This window comes from Pinus tabuliformis, chromosome 2_1 (genome assembly GCF_031772625.1).
Source record: "Pinus tabuliformis cultivar Carrire ecotype Pingquan chromosome 2_1, CPIR1, whole genome shotgun sequence".
Taxonomy (NCBI): Eukaryota; Viridiplantae; Streptophyta; class Pinopsida; order Pinales; family Pinaceae; genus Pinus; species Pinus tabuliformis.
Window position 1 is genome coordinate 489,908,355 of NC_142299.1, and position 16,015 is coordinate 489,924,369.

General features: G+C 29.0%; 1 protein-coding gene across 1 annotated transcript in view; it reads right to left on the reverse strand.

Annotated features, from left to right (window-relative positions):
- Positions 1-16,015, reverse strand: part of LOC149201058 (uncharacterized) — a 35,216-nt gene that overhangs the window by 15,041 nt on the left and 4,160 nt on the right. The gene's annotated exons all lie outside the window — the stretch shown is intronic.

Here is a 16,015-nt window from a genome sequence, read left to right on the forward strand (position 1 = left end):
TTTTTTATGTAATTTTTCTTACATAATATATGTAAACTTCTTACAATTTTCTTCTATTTCTTTATCATCTAGAGAGACCGGAAATTGCAAATTTGTATTTTCATTTATGACAGGATGATGATGATGTAGTGACAGAACAAATAGATAACGACCACACTCGCTTGTTGACGTATTATGGGGGCACACTCCTGTACGAAAGAAATCCAATGGAGTCCCCTCATAACACATATGCACCATTGATTTGTGCCCAGCAAAGATCTGCAAAAATGTTTACGGAGGCACTCAGTGGGCTAACCATCGGGTATGTAGTACCATCGGTTTTACTCCATCTAATGGGCCCCACTTGTACTCTCCATCATACCCAGCAAATCAAACGACTTTTAAACCCTGTCGGCTTTGGTTGATGGGGACTGACCGAAATCTATTTTTTAAGTCTACATTAAAACTTGATCAGTTTCGCTTAATTCATGATTAAAAAAAAATTAATATCCAAAATCAAAATCTTTGCAGTTGAATAATTTGGAATCAACATTTATTTTACATAATGGAACCACGTTGCCTCTTCAATGTTCCTTTACACATGCATCAATTTTCGCAATGTCTACTTTTCTTGAGAATATAGGAAAGGAAGTGTTTATCATCAAACAACTAAAGATGTCTTCACTCGAGAATGAAATCCCATTTCTTCGAAGTTAAACTCTAAAACACATCAAAAGTTAATTATCTCACATAAACCTACAACTGAATCTAGAAATTTTGTTAACAAAACCAACTCATAAATTACCTCAACAAAAGAAATGGAAAACAACACATTTATGTTTGGATTTTCTTGATCACATGTTTTTATCAATATCCATTTGGAGTTCATTTCCAATCACACCATTCTTGTTGTTTTTACACGAATATTTCTCACTTTAGTTTCTTTAACTAATAAAAGGGTATTCCAATATGGGTGGTGCATTCACTATAGGTTGGGCATACTATAAGCACTCTGACAATTCAATGTATGTCATCAAAGACGGATTTTAAGAAAGGATTTGCAATATATGCATCAAGTATTTTGTAAGCATGTCTCTAACACCCTATTCCTTTTAATTGAAGATTTTGCAAAGAAACCTTTTCTTGCAACATAAAGATATAGATTTTGCTTACCACTAATAACATTTTTAACTTTGAGATGTTTATGAGTGGATGGAAAATAAATGTTGGATGAATGGGGGATGAAAGTGGGTAGTTAATATAGCATCCATTAAGTTTAAAGTCTTCCCAAGTGATATGGTAATGCTTTTGCTTACCCCTGTGATTTGTGTACCACCATACACAACCACAATTACACCCACAAGGGATATCTGGAAACAAGTGCAAATCCTAGGTGACCTCATGAGAATGGAAATCTAACTTGTAGTTGCTTAGCCAAATATCACTGCAACAAACTTCCCCGTAATGATGTTTAGGGATAAATATGAATCTTGAATAACTTTGGTGGAATATATACGTCTGACTATTATTTAACAAAATGTAATAAAATTAAATGGGGCTAATAATTACTTATAATAATAAATCTCAATATGATAGTCTTTTCTATGATAAGATAAACTCAATACAAGCATAACAAATCTAAATAGACATATCATTAATGTCAAAATTACCCAAGCAAAAAGTATAATACTCCTTCAAAGGTTTCCCTCCCTCGTGAAAATAAAAACAAAAACTAAATAGATGGAATAACATTCCATTATCCAACCACTTAATCTAAAACAATAAAATAATTAATAATAACACAATAACATGTCTTAACCAATGTTATTATTAATAAAAATACCAATATAATTCTAATAAATATAAATATATTAAATAATAATTAATCGTAACTAAAAAAATTCTCCATACAAACTTCATTCATTTATAAGGACATTGTATTATTTTTACTTGTTTATCTGTACATTTATATATACTATTAATTTATTTTAAACAAATATTAATTAATTCCAATAGCGTAACAAAGATGAATATATTCATTCTTTATGTATGCCGAGCCTTCCAAAGACTACCTATGCCAATATTGTTTATGTATAAGGAGGAGGTACAACTAAAAAGGATAAGTGCACATTGCTGAGAAATTGCTTTCGAATATCCATCCCACTGAGGTGTTGTCTAATGCATAGGCCAACTAAATACTTAGGACCCATATCACCTCTGATGAGGTGTACCATTCCATTAATTTGGCCCACTTCCATATTAATGCAATAATGAAATTCTTTACTTAGGCAGGTTGCCTTATAATGCTTCCACCTTCATCTAATATTGAAATTTGGAAGCAAAAATTGGAAAGATCTCCCGTATCAATATTCCTATTTACCAAAAAAAAATCGTGCAGTATAAAAGTTTCCATTAAAAATTCAACTAGGAAAGGGCATAGAATTCAAAAAGCAATGACACTGAGCACCTTATATATCATATATATATATATAAGGAATATAAGTGGGGTAAAAATGGGCCGATTAAAATGAGAAATTTTACATATAATTTTTTCTATAACAATCATAAAAAAAAATTATTAACAGTACATATTAAATCATAAAGGGGTGTTGAAACTTGATACCTTATATAAATGATTGATTGTTCATTCCAAGCAAATCCATATTAAATCATAAAGGGATGTTGGAACTTGATACCTTATACAAATGATTGCTGGTTCATTCCAAGAAAATCCAATATTAGTGTACAGGACGGTTTCAAATAAGTAGGATCGATGGTTGAGAATATATCAAATTTATTATAAATTGCTGTTAGAATCAGTAAAATTATATAAATCAAATAATTGATATATGTAGAGTGATATTAAAATACTTATTTTATGATTTAAAAATATTTATAAAAATACATATATAAAGATATGTATCAAATTTTTTTAAATGTGTTGATATTGTTAATATTTAAATAAGTTTTTGTTAAAATATTAGAATTTATTAATATTATATGTTTAAAAAGAACTATTATTATATGGCAATTTTTTTAGTTAATTAATTTAATTAAAAAAAAAATAATGATATAATTAATTTTAAAATAATTCTTAATCTTTAATTTATAATTACTATTAGAACATTTTCGAATATTAATATTATATAGAAATTAAAATTTTAGAAAATTTAATTCAAAATACATTTTTTCAAAACTTAATAAAAAAATACAAAATATTTAACTTAGAATTAACTATATTACTATTAACATCTATCAAATTAATTTCAAATTCAAATTCAAATTCTTCTCAAAAAAATTAAGACTAAATTCTATAAAAAGAAATTGTATTATTTAAAAATAACTTATAAATATTAATAAAAAAAATTTAAAACAAATAAAACTATCTCGAATGGAATTCTATATTCCAAAATGGTGACCAGTACACAAAAGTCAGCTCCATATTCGAAAATTGTGATTAGTCCCACGAAATCAATCTCTAGCTAGAGTTGAGAGGATTTAATCGAACAAATGCACAGTTATAAAATGATTAAAATTTTGAACATTAATAATCTTGAAATGTGGAATTTTATTTTTTATCAAACAATAATAGTAGTTGAAAAGTATTTTTTAATTATATTTTTTATATAAAAATAGTGTTTTGTTTTTCATATAAATTTATTTAAATTTATTATTTTGTTTAAGGATGCTTTGTTTGTTTTTGTTTTGTTTTTTAAGTTAAAATTATTATTTTTTTGGGATTGTTTTTTTGCTTGAACTTAAATTAGGGTTAGCTTATATTTTAAATAGAAAAATCATTGTGTAATGTTGTTATTGTGATATTTTTTATAATTTATAATCAATTTTCATTCTCAACTTGTTATTTTAATACATAAATTTAATATTTGATAAAAACTAAATTAATTAATTTAATTTGAAATAGTATAATTAAATTAAATTATACTAAAATAAAATTTATTGAAAAAATATATATTTCATAATTTATATATATAATTATAAAGCTAATCAGATTTATAAACCTAATTCATATAATTATAAACCTAATTCATATATATAATTTCAGGAGAATCAGATTTACCATTTGAGATAAATTGGAAAAACAAGTCTCCTACATGAAAAATATACATTTTGTGGAGCAAGGTCAAGGTGGTAGTCAATGCATCATGAAGTAGAGTACTTGAGCCAAGTCAACACCAAATCGGAAATCACATCGTATTCTCTTCTCCAATTCCAAAAGGTAAATTTTAGGTAGAACTAGCCTTAAACTTTTTAATTTGTTAAAAATTCTAGAAATTTTGATCAAAAGCTATTGTAAACATGTAGTTCCAATTTATCTCTCACTATTTTTTGTCATACCCTTTAACAACCAATCCCACAAGCTATGATTGATTCTTTATCAAAAAAAAAAATCCACCCATGCAATCATCTCATTGTTTTCCATGGTCATAATGATGTTCTTCTATGATTTCACCACTCTCTTGTTGGAACTCTCTCTTCTTGTTAATCCATGTTTTCCTTAATGTTCCATCAACATGATGTTCTTGAGAAAAAGAATTATTTTACAAATAGAAAAACTTGACTTCATGGCACATGTTTGTAGCACATGATCAAAAGGTACATGGAGAACTTAAATTATGTGTCATATTGTTCATCTTCAAATTTTTAATGGAAGCCAAGAAATGATGAGTAAAAATCCACAAGAAGAAGAAGGTTGCAACAAGGCTTTGTTCACACACTCTTGAAATCACTTGGAAGCATATTTTAGGCTTTGATAAGTTGTATAACCCTCACCAACAACTCTTATTTTGTGTTATGTGCAACTCATCTTGTCAAAGCTTCACATTGGGAAGTCTTCTTCATTCATTAGTTTGTGAGTTCTTGAAGAAACTATTTGATAACATTGTTGAAATAGGATTGGTTGTTATGCATGGATGATAAGAAGACAATCATTATGGGCTGCAATCTATGATCATTTCCAGCCATAATATTGAGATGAGATTCACAAGGATGGAAAGCACATTTTATAGATGAGGCAAAAAACTTGATGTGTTCATCACAATACGGTATTGTACCAAGGCTTGAACAATTTGAGAACAATTAAGTAGTGACAAGAAACTTGTAAGTTGTTGCCAAGTTATTGAAAGAGTTATATTTGCAAAGGCTTAAAATAGTGACAAGTATTTGGATATGCTACTATGTGGGCATCCTTTCCTTTCACACAAGTTGCATATAATAAATAATGAAGGGTTGCTTTTATTAAGAAAAGAGCAAATCAGTAGGTATCACTTCTACCTCTTTAGCATCCATTAGTAACCTCGTATGTGAAGACTTCAAGTTGTTTGACTTTCACAGGAGGATGGATAACTCTTTTTTCTTACTACAATGACACAACAAGCAAGTGTAGAAACAAAGAGTTATGCTACTAGATTGATAATCTTGAAAAACAAAGAGAGAAAAGTGCATCTTATTGAAATAGAGGGTTAATATTTCTCTCTTGGAGCTTTGGTCAAGGATTTAGTTGAAATGACACAATAAAGGAGCACAAGGAACCGGTTGGATTATGAAACTTTTCAGTGGTTTGTTTTCATGAGAACATGCAAAATATTTGGTGTGGGGGAATGTTGGGCCTCCAATTTTTCATAATTTTGTTGATGAAACCATCCATTTTCACATCATTCCATTCACCCATTGTCATAATTTTTAACCATATTTCTTCATAAACGCACGAAATTCCCACATACATGTTTACATGGTTTATTATTATTATTTCCATTATTTTTAATGAATTAAGAAGAATTTTGTATGGTTTTACTAATTACAGTTTAGCAAGTTCAATTTGTTGCAGTTTTGGCAAGTTTCTGTAGCTATTTCCATGGTTGAGGTAGTAGCACCACTCTAAAAGGAAATCTGACACTTGGACTTGGTTTCTAAAATCTCTAATATGGATTTTTATTTGTCAAATTTCACCCAGCGCGCACATGTGGACCTCCAGCAAAAGATCAAGGGAAAAACGTAGCAGTTTTTACCAATCAACTTCAAATGTATTTTCAGAGAAAATGAAAACGAATTTAGAAAACTAAAAGCATGGGTTTTATTAAAAATGGGCCCAATTAAGTTGTTAGTGATCATTTTTCTCAAATTTGTTACCATTTGAGAGATTTTTGAAGTTCTTTGGAGCTTTATTTTGCAGATTACAAGGATACTGCTTTTCAATTTTTGATTTAATGCACGGTCAACAAAAATGCCTAAACAAGTTGTTCTTTAGCAAATTCATTGCATAGAGATAAGTTTGATCATATTTGGGCTGATCTTTGATCCAAAAATCCATGAAATTTTATTTGATTTGATCTCATGACCAAAACTCGAGCAAGAAAATTGTGAGTTTGTTAATTGTCTCAGAATTCTATAAATTGCAGTCTCTTTGATGAGAGGAGGGATGATCAGAGATGTCAAGGATGACCTTAATTTGTAATTGTTGCTGCTTATTGAAGGAGAAGAACTCTATTTTTTTCATTAAATGTAATTTTTTTTAATATGGCACAACTCTGAATGAAATTGGTTACTGAAATATCTTCTCTTGATCTGAGTTTTCAACACCTTGTAGTCTTCAGGAGAGCCCCCTGGAGATCTGTGAGAGTAGTATAAATGCTTTCCATTTCTTTCATATTCTCACGAATGGTTTATTTTACATAGATTAATTGTTTATGTTTATCATAGATTAAAAACTCATACTTTCCACAAATTAAATGTTTATTCTTTATTAGATTAAAATGTTCATGATTCCATAGATTACACTTTGTAAATTTTAGAACAAAATCTCCATGCTTTCATAGGATAAAATCTCATGTTTTCTTAGATCAATAATATTTATGATTTATTTTAGTTTAAGATTAATTTCCTTTACAAAAACAATGTATTTCATAGTTTATATTAAAGAATCTATTTTCCTTTTGAAGTTTCCAATTCATTTCAGTTATGCATAAATATTGAAAGTTAATCTCCTAGCACATACGGTGTAATCTACTTTGCAAGCTCACGTACCCGGATTGACATATAAATGCAAGTAATATAACAGCCAATTAAATTACCCAACACCTTGTTTGCCCACAAGGAAAATTTTAGCTTTGAATCCTAGTTTTTCTTATTCTGTGCAGTAGTTTTCTTAAGTATCTTCACTAGAGCTTTAGTTGAAGACTCTGTCAGCCCATTCCCTAAGGGGTGATAGGTATTAGAATGAGAGAGTATCACATTATATTTCTGACAGAAATCAATTAACTTTGCAGACCTAAACACATGTGCATTATCTGCTACTAATTTTTTCGGAGAGCCAAACCTGGTGAAATTTTTTTTTTCCAGAAATTTAATTACCATTGAAATATTAGCTCTCCTAGTTGGAACAACTTCCACCCATTTAGTAAAATAATTTGTACCTGTCAAAATACATTTATGTTGTCTACTAAAAGGTAGATTTTTTCCCCTATAAAATCTAGACCCCATTGTCTAAAAGGTTCTTCACCAAACACATGAATCAATGGTAATGGCGCTAATGTCTTCTTTTCAACAAACGTTTGGCACTTTTCAAAACTTCTCACAAGTTTGTAAACATCAGAAAACAAAGAGGGCCAAAAGAAACCAACGTTCAAGACCTTATGTGATGTGACCTTCCAACTGCAATAGCCACCACAAACACATCCATAATATTCATCGACAACTTCCATAGTCTCTCCTTCTATCAAATAAAGCAGTAAAATACAAGCTGAATCTCTCCAATACAACTTTCTATCTACCATGACATACTTTTGAACTTTGACTCTGAGAGCTTTATATTTTGTTTTATCTAAAGAAGCAGGACAACTAAGAAACATAGATAATAGAAAATGTCTTTATATCATTGGGAACAAAGATACTTGTTTTGAATTTTGTTAGCAGGTTCTTTATTATTACCTTGTTCTTCTTTAGCTTTGGATTCAACAACTTCAGCGAGCAAATTGATTCCCATAGTTTGATAATTAGCTTCTGTCAAAAATTTTGCTAATCCTTATCCCTTTAGCAGCTTAGTTGGTTTGATGTCCATATCATACTCTTGGATTTTCACTATCCACTTTTCTCTCTTTCCATCACTATCACTCAGAGCCATCACATCTTTGACAATAGCTTTAGAAACATAAGAAATGATTTGAGACTCAAGAACATAAACTCTAAAATCCTTTAGTGTGTTTACCAAAACATAGGCTTGTTTTTCCAAAATATTATACTTTAGCTCTACATCCCTTAACACCCTGCTGAAGAATGCTACTAGTTGCTCCTTATTGTCTTCATTCTTTGTAAAAGTATCGCTACAAGAGTAAAAGGAGAAGAAAATGGAAATATCTGAAAAGGTTTTTCATAATCAGGACTCACCAATACAGGGGCTTCTTGAAAATATTCTTTGATCCTCGAGAAAGATTCCCTGGAAACTGTGGTCCACTTGACTTCTGCATCCTTTTTCAACATGTGAGTGATTTCTTTTACAATTTCCGCATAATTTGGGACAAACCTTCTGAGAAAATTTATCTTTCCCAAAAAAAGTTTGGATCTCCTTTTTGCTCCTTGGAATAGGTATGTTTTTAATTGCTTCGACTTTTTTTGGATCAATCATAACCCCTTCTTTAGATACAATATGACCAAGTATTTTTTCTTCTGTCAAAACAAAATGAGATTTCTTAGGGTTTAAGGATAAACCATACCTTCTGCATTTTTCAAAAGTCTGTTGTAAATGTTTCAAATGCTCTTCGTCTGAGTTGGAGAAAATTTTAATATCATCCAAATAGATTACCATAAGCTTCTATTTTCACCTACAAAGGTTATATCCAAAGCCCTCTGGAATGTAGCACCTACATTCATCAATCCAAAAGGCATATTTGCATATATGAAAGCTCCCCATGGGGTTCTAAATGTTGTCTTTTTATGATCTTCTAGTTGCACTGAAATTTGGTTATAACCTAAAAAGCCATCAATCATCAATAATCTAGAAGATCTTGTTGGTTTTTGCAAAATGTGATCCATTTTAGGGAGATGATAATTATCCTTCAATGATGCTCTATTCGAATTCCAAAATTCAATACATAACTGGATTTCCCCATTCTTCTTCCTCACACATACTAAATTGGCCACCCAATCAGAATATCTAAGAGGAACAATTATTTTGGCTTGTAATAATTTATTAACTTCTTTCTCGATTAATGGCAACAACAAAGGATTACTCTGCCTCAATTTATGTTTATATGGCTTAACCCTTAGCTTTAAAGGAATTTTATGTTGAATAATGTTGGTGTCATAAGTTTGTAGGTCTTCATAAGGCCATGCAAATATATCAACATATCTCTTGAAAATATCTACATACCTCTGTTTGAATTCTTTTGGAATATCCTTTGCCAATCTCACCATCTTTGGTTGTTTCTCTATTCCAAAGTTGCAGTATTCAAGATCATCTTCCAAGTTTGTTTACTTTATATTGAGAACAACATCATTAACATTAAATAGTATCTCCAAGGTCACCAACCTTTAGGTATCACATTGTTCTTCAGCTCCATTATCTTTTGATCCCCTATAGAATCTTTTAAAGAAAATTTTCTACTTGGTTCATCTTCTTGAACTTCTTCAGTTTCATCCTCTTGGTCAATCTCCAAATTTGAAAATTCACCTATTATTTCCAAAAAAAAATTAATTTGTTTTTCATCTTCAAACACCTACCAATACTTTATGTTATCTGGAGACTGGAATAGAAGCTATGTCCCTGATTTCCACTTCATACCTAAGCTTAGGATTTAATGGAGGCTTGAAAGTATTAGCTGCAAATGTGAATGAAATAGCTAGTATTTTTCCTTCCCTAGGTAGGAATTGTATATTAAAAGCAGAAAAGAAATTATCCACTAAATCCCATACGTCATTCCTATATGCTTTAAGCCTCGAATGTTTGGTATGGAATTGATTCGTGATTTGTTTAACCACTAATTTTGAATCCCCAAAAATAGAAATACATTGTATTCCTAATTTTTTTGCAGCTTGTAAACCAAAAACCAAGGCCTCATATTCAGTGATATTATTAGTAGAGTCAAATTCTAACTTATAAGAGAAGGAAATAATATGACCTCTTGGAGAAAGCAAAAGAACTCCAACTCCATTCCCTTCTTTCGAATATGCACCATCAAAATACAACTTCCAGACTCCACTGACTACTAGCTCCTTGCTTTTAATTGTTGAAGGGAGTTTCACTTCTATGTTTTCAACAATTTCAGGAGAGTTTTATAACATAAAACGGGAAAAGTCATCATTTTCCTGACTGTAAACATGATAATTACTTGAAACCTCCTTTGTGATAGACTTTATAAACCTAGTTTCTTGATATAACCTCCTTTCTTTTCCACCAAAAACTAGAATAATAGCATATGTGAAATCCAATATGAGCACTCCTCCCAGCGTGGCTCCCCAAGATCTAGAAAGCAACATTCCAAAACGTGTTGGAATACTTGCAACAAACACATCCATTACATACTCATGGATGAAATTTGAGCCAATGAAACCACCAAATATTTAATTAATCCCACACATTTGACTCTTTTTGGATCAAAAGAATAAAGTTCTTTATAAGCTTTTGTAATTTTCAAGTTTCGTTGCTTCATAACTAAAAGAAGAATTAAATTGTGAGAAGCTCCTTAATCCAACACACAGTTATGGAGAATGAAAGTATTCATAAGAAGTGAAATATAAAAAGGAGGTGTAAAAGAATCTTGTTCTTCCATATGAGGGCCAAACATCACCACTGGCCTTTCCTCCTACAAATTGGTTGCATCTGCTAAATGATTATCCTGCGAGAGATTTATAAAATGAGAGACTTTTTTTTTATAAGTAGGAGTTTTTACTAACTCAGCCAAATGAATTGGAACTTTAATTTTTTTTCTAATTCTTTTAATTTATTAAAAGAATTACCCTCTTTCACTGTTTTCAATTGTTCCTTTTCATGTAACTTTTGATTTGACACATTCTGAGAACTAACAATAGGTTGTTGAACACATTTGTGCAACACCCTTGAGTCATGCTTATTGTTGGAACTTCGCCCTTGTTTTTTTGTCACTGTTGGGACTATATTCATCTGTTGTTTTCCTTTATCAACCTGCTTTGGTGACTTTTGTTGAACTGTGTGATTGGTTTGCTCCTCTACACTGTCTTGAACTCTTGATCTCTTTCTTGACCTAAGATCATATTTTTTATGTAATTTTTCTTACATAATATATGTAAACTTCTTACAGTTTTCTTCAATCTCTTCATCATCTAGAGAGACCGGAAATTGCAAATTTGTATCTTCATTTATGATGGGATGATGATGATGCAGTGACAGAACAGATAGATAACAACCACACTCGCTTGCCGACGTATTACGGGGGCACACTCCTGTACGGAGGAAATGCGATGGAGTCCCCCCGTAACGCATATGCACCATTGATCTGTGCCCAACAAAGATCTGCAAAAATGTTTACGGAGGCACTTGGTGGACTAACTGTCGTGTTTACTCCATCCAATGGGCCCCACTTGTACTCTCCATCATGCCCCGCGGATCAAACGACTTTTAAACCCTGTCGACTTTGGTGGATGGGGACCGACTGAAATCTATTTTTTTAAGTCTACATTAAAACTTGATCAGTGTCTCTTAATTCATTATTGAAAAAAATTAATATCCAAAATAAAAATCTTTGCAGTTGAATCATTTGGAATCAACATTTATTTTACATAATGGAATCACATTGCCACTTCAATGTTCTTTTACAAATGCATCAATTTTCGCAATGTCTACTTTTCTTGAGAATATAGGAAAGGAAGTGTTTATCATCAAACAACTAAAAATGTCTTCACTCGAGAATGAAATCCAATTTCTTCGAAGTTAAACTCTAAAACACATCAAAATTTAATTATCTCACATAAGTTAAACTCTAAAACACATCAAAAGTTAATTATCTCACATAAACCTACAACCCAATCTAGAAATTTTGTTAACAAAACCAACTCTTAAATTACCTCAACAAAAGAAAAGGAAAACAACACATTTTGGTTTGGATTGTCTTGATCACATGTTTTTATCAATAGCCATTTGGAGTTCATTTCCAATCACACCATTCTTATTGTTTTTACACGAATATTTCTCACTTTAGTTTCTCTAACTAATAAAAGGGTGTTCCAATATGGGTGGTGCATTCACTATAGGTTGGGCATACTATAAGCACTCTACAATTCAATGTATGTCATCAAAGACGGATTTTAAGAAAGGATTTGCAATATATGCAACAAGTATTTTGTAAGCATGTCTCTAACACCCTATTCCTTTTAATTGAAGATTTTGCAAAGAAATCTTTTCTTGCAACATAAAGATATCGATTTTGCTTACCACTGATAACATTTTTAACTTTGAGATGTTTATGAATTGATGGAAAATAAATGTTGGATTAACGGGGGATGAAAGTGGGCAGTGAATATAGCATCCATAAGTTTAAAGTCTTCCCAAATGATATGGTAATGCTTTTGCTTACACCTGTGATTTCTGTACCACCATACACAACCACAATTACACGCACATGGGATATCTGGAACCAAGTGCAAATTCTAGGTAACCACGTGAGAATGGAAATCTAACTTGTAGTTAAGATCACTGCAACAAATAGTGCCAATGGCTTCATGCTAATAATTTTTAGGAATAAATATGAATCTTGAATAACTTTGATGGAATATATACATCTAACCGATATTCAACAAAATGTAATAAAATTAAATAGTGCTAATAATTACTTATAATAATAAATCTCAATATGTTAGTCTTTATTAAGATAAAAAAAACTTAATACAAGCATAACAAATCTAAATAAACATATCATTAATGTCAAAATTACCCACGAAAAAAGTATAATACTTTTTTAAAGGTTTCCCTCCCTCATGGAAATAGAAACTAGATAAATGAAATAACATTCCATTATCCAACCACTTAACATGTCTTAAAAATATTATTATTATAAAAATACAAATATATTAAATAATAATTAATCATAACCAACAAAAATTCTCCCTACAAACCTCATTCATTTATAAGGACATTGTATTATTTTTACTTGTTTATCTGTACATTTATATATATTATTAATTTATTTTAAACAAATATTAAATAATTCCAATAGCGTAACAAAGATGAATATACTCATTCTTGATGTATGCCGAGCCTTCCAAAGACTACCTATGCCAATATTGTTCATGTATAAGGAGGAGGTACAACTAAAAAGGAAAAGTGCACATTGCAAAGAAATTGCTTTCGAATATCCATCTCACTGAGGTGTACCATTCCATTAATTTGGCCCACTTCCTCATTAATGCAATAATGAAATTCTTTACTTAGCCAGGTTGCCTGATAATGCTTCCACCTTCATCTAATATTGAAATTTGGAAGCAAACATTGGAAAGATCTCCCGTATCAATATTCTTATTTTAAAAAAAATAAAAAAAAATCGGGAGTATAAAAGTTTCCATTAAAAATTCAACTAGGAGAGAGCATAGAATTCAAAAAACAATGACACTGAGCACCTCATATATCATATATAAGGAATATAAGTTAGTTAAAAATGGGAAGATTAAAATGAGAAATTTTACATATAATTTTTTCTATAACAATCATAAAAAAAAATTATTAACAGTTCATGTCAAATCATAAAGGGGTGTTGGAACTTGATACCTTATATAAATGCTTGATTGTTCATTCCAAGCCAATCCATATTAAATCATATAGGGGTGTTGGAACTTGATACCTTATATAAATGATTGCTGGTTCATTCCAACCAAATCCAATATTAGTGTACAGGACGGTTTCAACGATTTATATAAATCAAATAATTGGTATATGTAGAGTGATATTAAAATACTTATTTTATGATTTAAAAATAGATATACATATATATAAAGATAAAATGCATTGATATTGTTAATATGTAAATAAGTTTCGTTAAAATATTATAATTTATTAATATTATATTTTCAAAAAAAACTATATTTATTTAATTAAAAGGAAAAAATAATACAATTAATTTTAAGATAATTCTTAACTTTTAATTTATAATTAATTTTAAGATAATTCTTAACTTTTAATTTATAGTTACTATTAGAACATTTTAGAATATTAGTAATGTATAGAATAAAACATATCATCCCCTAATAAATTATTGACAATTAAATTAAATTCTAGAAAACTTAATTTAAAATAAACCCTTTTAGAGCATAATAAAAAAATACAAAATATTTAACCTAAAATTAACTATATTGCTATTAGCATCTATCAAATTAATTTATATTTAAATTTCTTCTCAAAAATTAAGACTAAATAATATAAAAAAAAATGATATTATTATATCATAACTTCTAAATATTAATAATAAAAAAAATCAAAACAAATAAAATTATCTTGAATAGAATTCTATATTCCAAAATGGTGACCAGTACACAAAAGTGAACTCCATATTCGAAAATTAGTCCCACCAAATCAATCTCTAGCTAGAGTTGAGATGATGAATCGAACAAATGCACAGTTATAAAATGATTAAAATTTTGAACATTAATAATCTTGAAATGTGGAATTTTATTTTTTATCAAACAATAATAGCATTTAAAAAGTATTTTTTCAATATTTATATTTTTTATATCCAAAAAAATATTGTGTTTTGCTTTTCATATAAATTTATTTAAATTTATTATTTTTTTAGATTGTTTTTTTTTTTTTTTAATTTTAAGTTAAATTTATTATTTTCTTGGATTGTTTCTTTTTGAAATTTTAGCTTGAATTTAAATTAGGGTTAGCTTATATACTAAATAGAAAAATCATTGTGTAATGTTCTTATTATGATATTTTTTATAATTTATAATCAATTTTCATCCTCAACTTGTTATTTTAATACATGAATTTAATATTTAATAAAAATTAAATTATATAGTTTAATTAATTTAATTTGAAATAGTATAATTAAATTAAATTATACTAAAATAAAATTTATTTGAAAAATATATACTTCATAATTCATAAATAATTATATATATATATATATATATATAAACCTAAAATAATAACTAAATAATAATATATACTACTATATATATTGAAGAAAAATAGTATTCAGAATTATATAAATTTTACCAATAATAAAAACATATATAAAATTTTAAATTTATATAAATAATGAATAAAAAATAATTTATAATTGTAATAGAAATGGAAAAAATATATATATAATCATATGTTTAAAAAATAACAATTATACAAATTATATAACATTTATCTAAATAAATTTAAAAAATTACTTATATATATATAAATGAAAAAGACAGATACTACACAGTATTAGTGTTGAAAGGCAGAAATATTATTTTACATTAGAGTCGATTTCAATATGTGGTTTTCATAATAATTTTTTAAAAACAGTTCATATTTACTTTTATGTATTATAAGAAAAATTTTAAAATTAATTATAAAATTAATCATTAATTTTATAGTTAAACTTTCCTATAAACGGATAAAAAAATAAATTGATCTCTTCAGACATTTCACAATTCCTATGCAAGAAAAATCAAGAACAACGACGATAATGATTCAGAAACAAGATACAGAAAATTGAAAAAGTCAAAACATCACACAGAGATAGCAAAAACAACAACGATACTAATTAAAAAACAAGATACGCAATATTGATAATAAGCCTATGAAAGAGTCTGCCAGTGCTGCTATCTATCCATATAACACGCTTTCATAGCGGTTTCCAGTCAAAACTATTTTGGTTTTTTCATGTGTCAGTAAAACAGCTTCTTCATGTCCACGGCAATGGAACAGGCCCACTGTTTGCAGTAGTTGGCAAAACATGAAAACATTCACCATGTCTAACTCATCTGATTTCCAATGCATTGATTAGATGGTTGACCTCCACTTTTCACATTACAGGGGTTATCCTTTAACTTGAAGGGTCAAACGACCTTCTGCCGC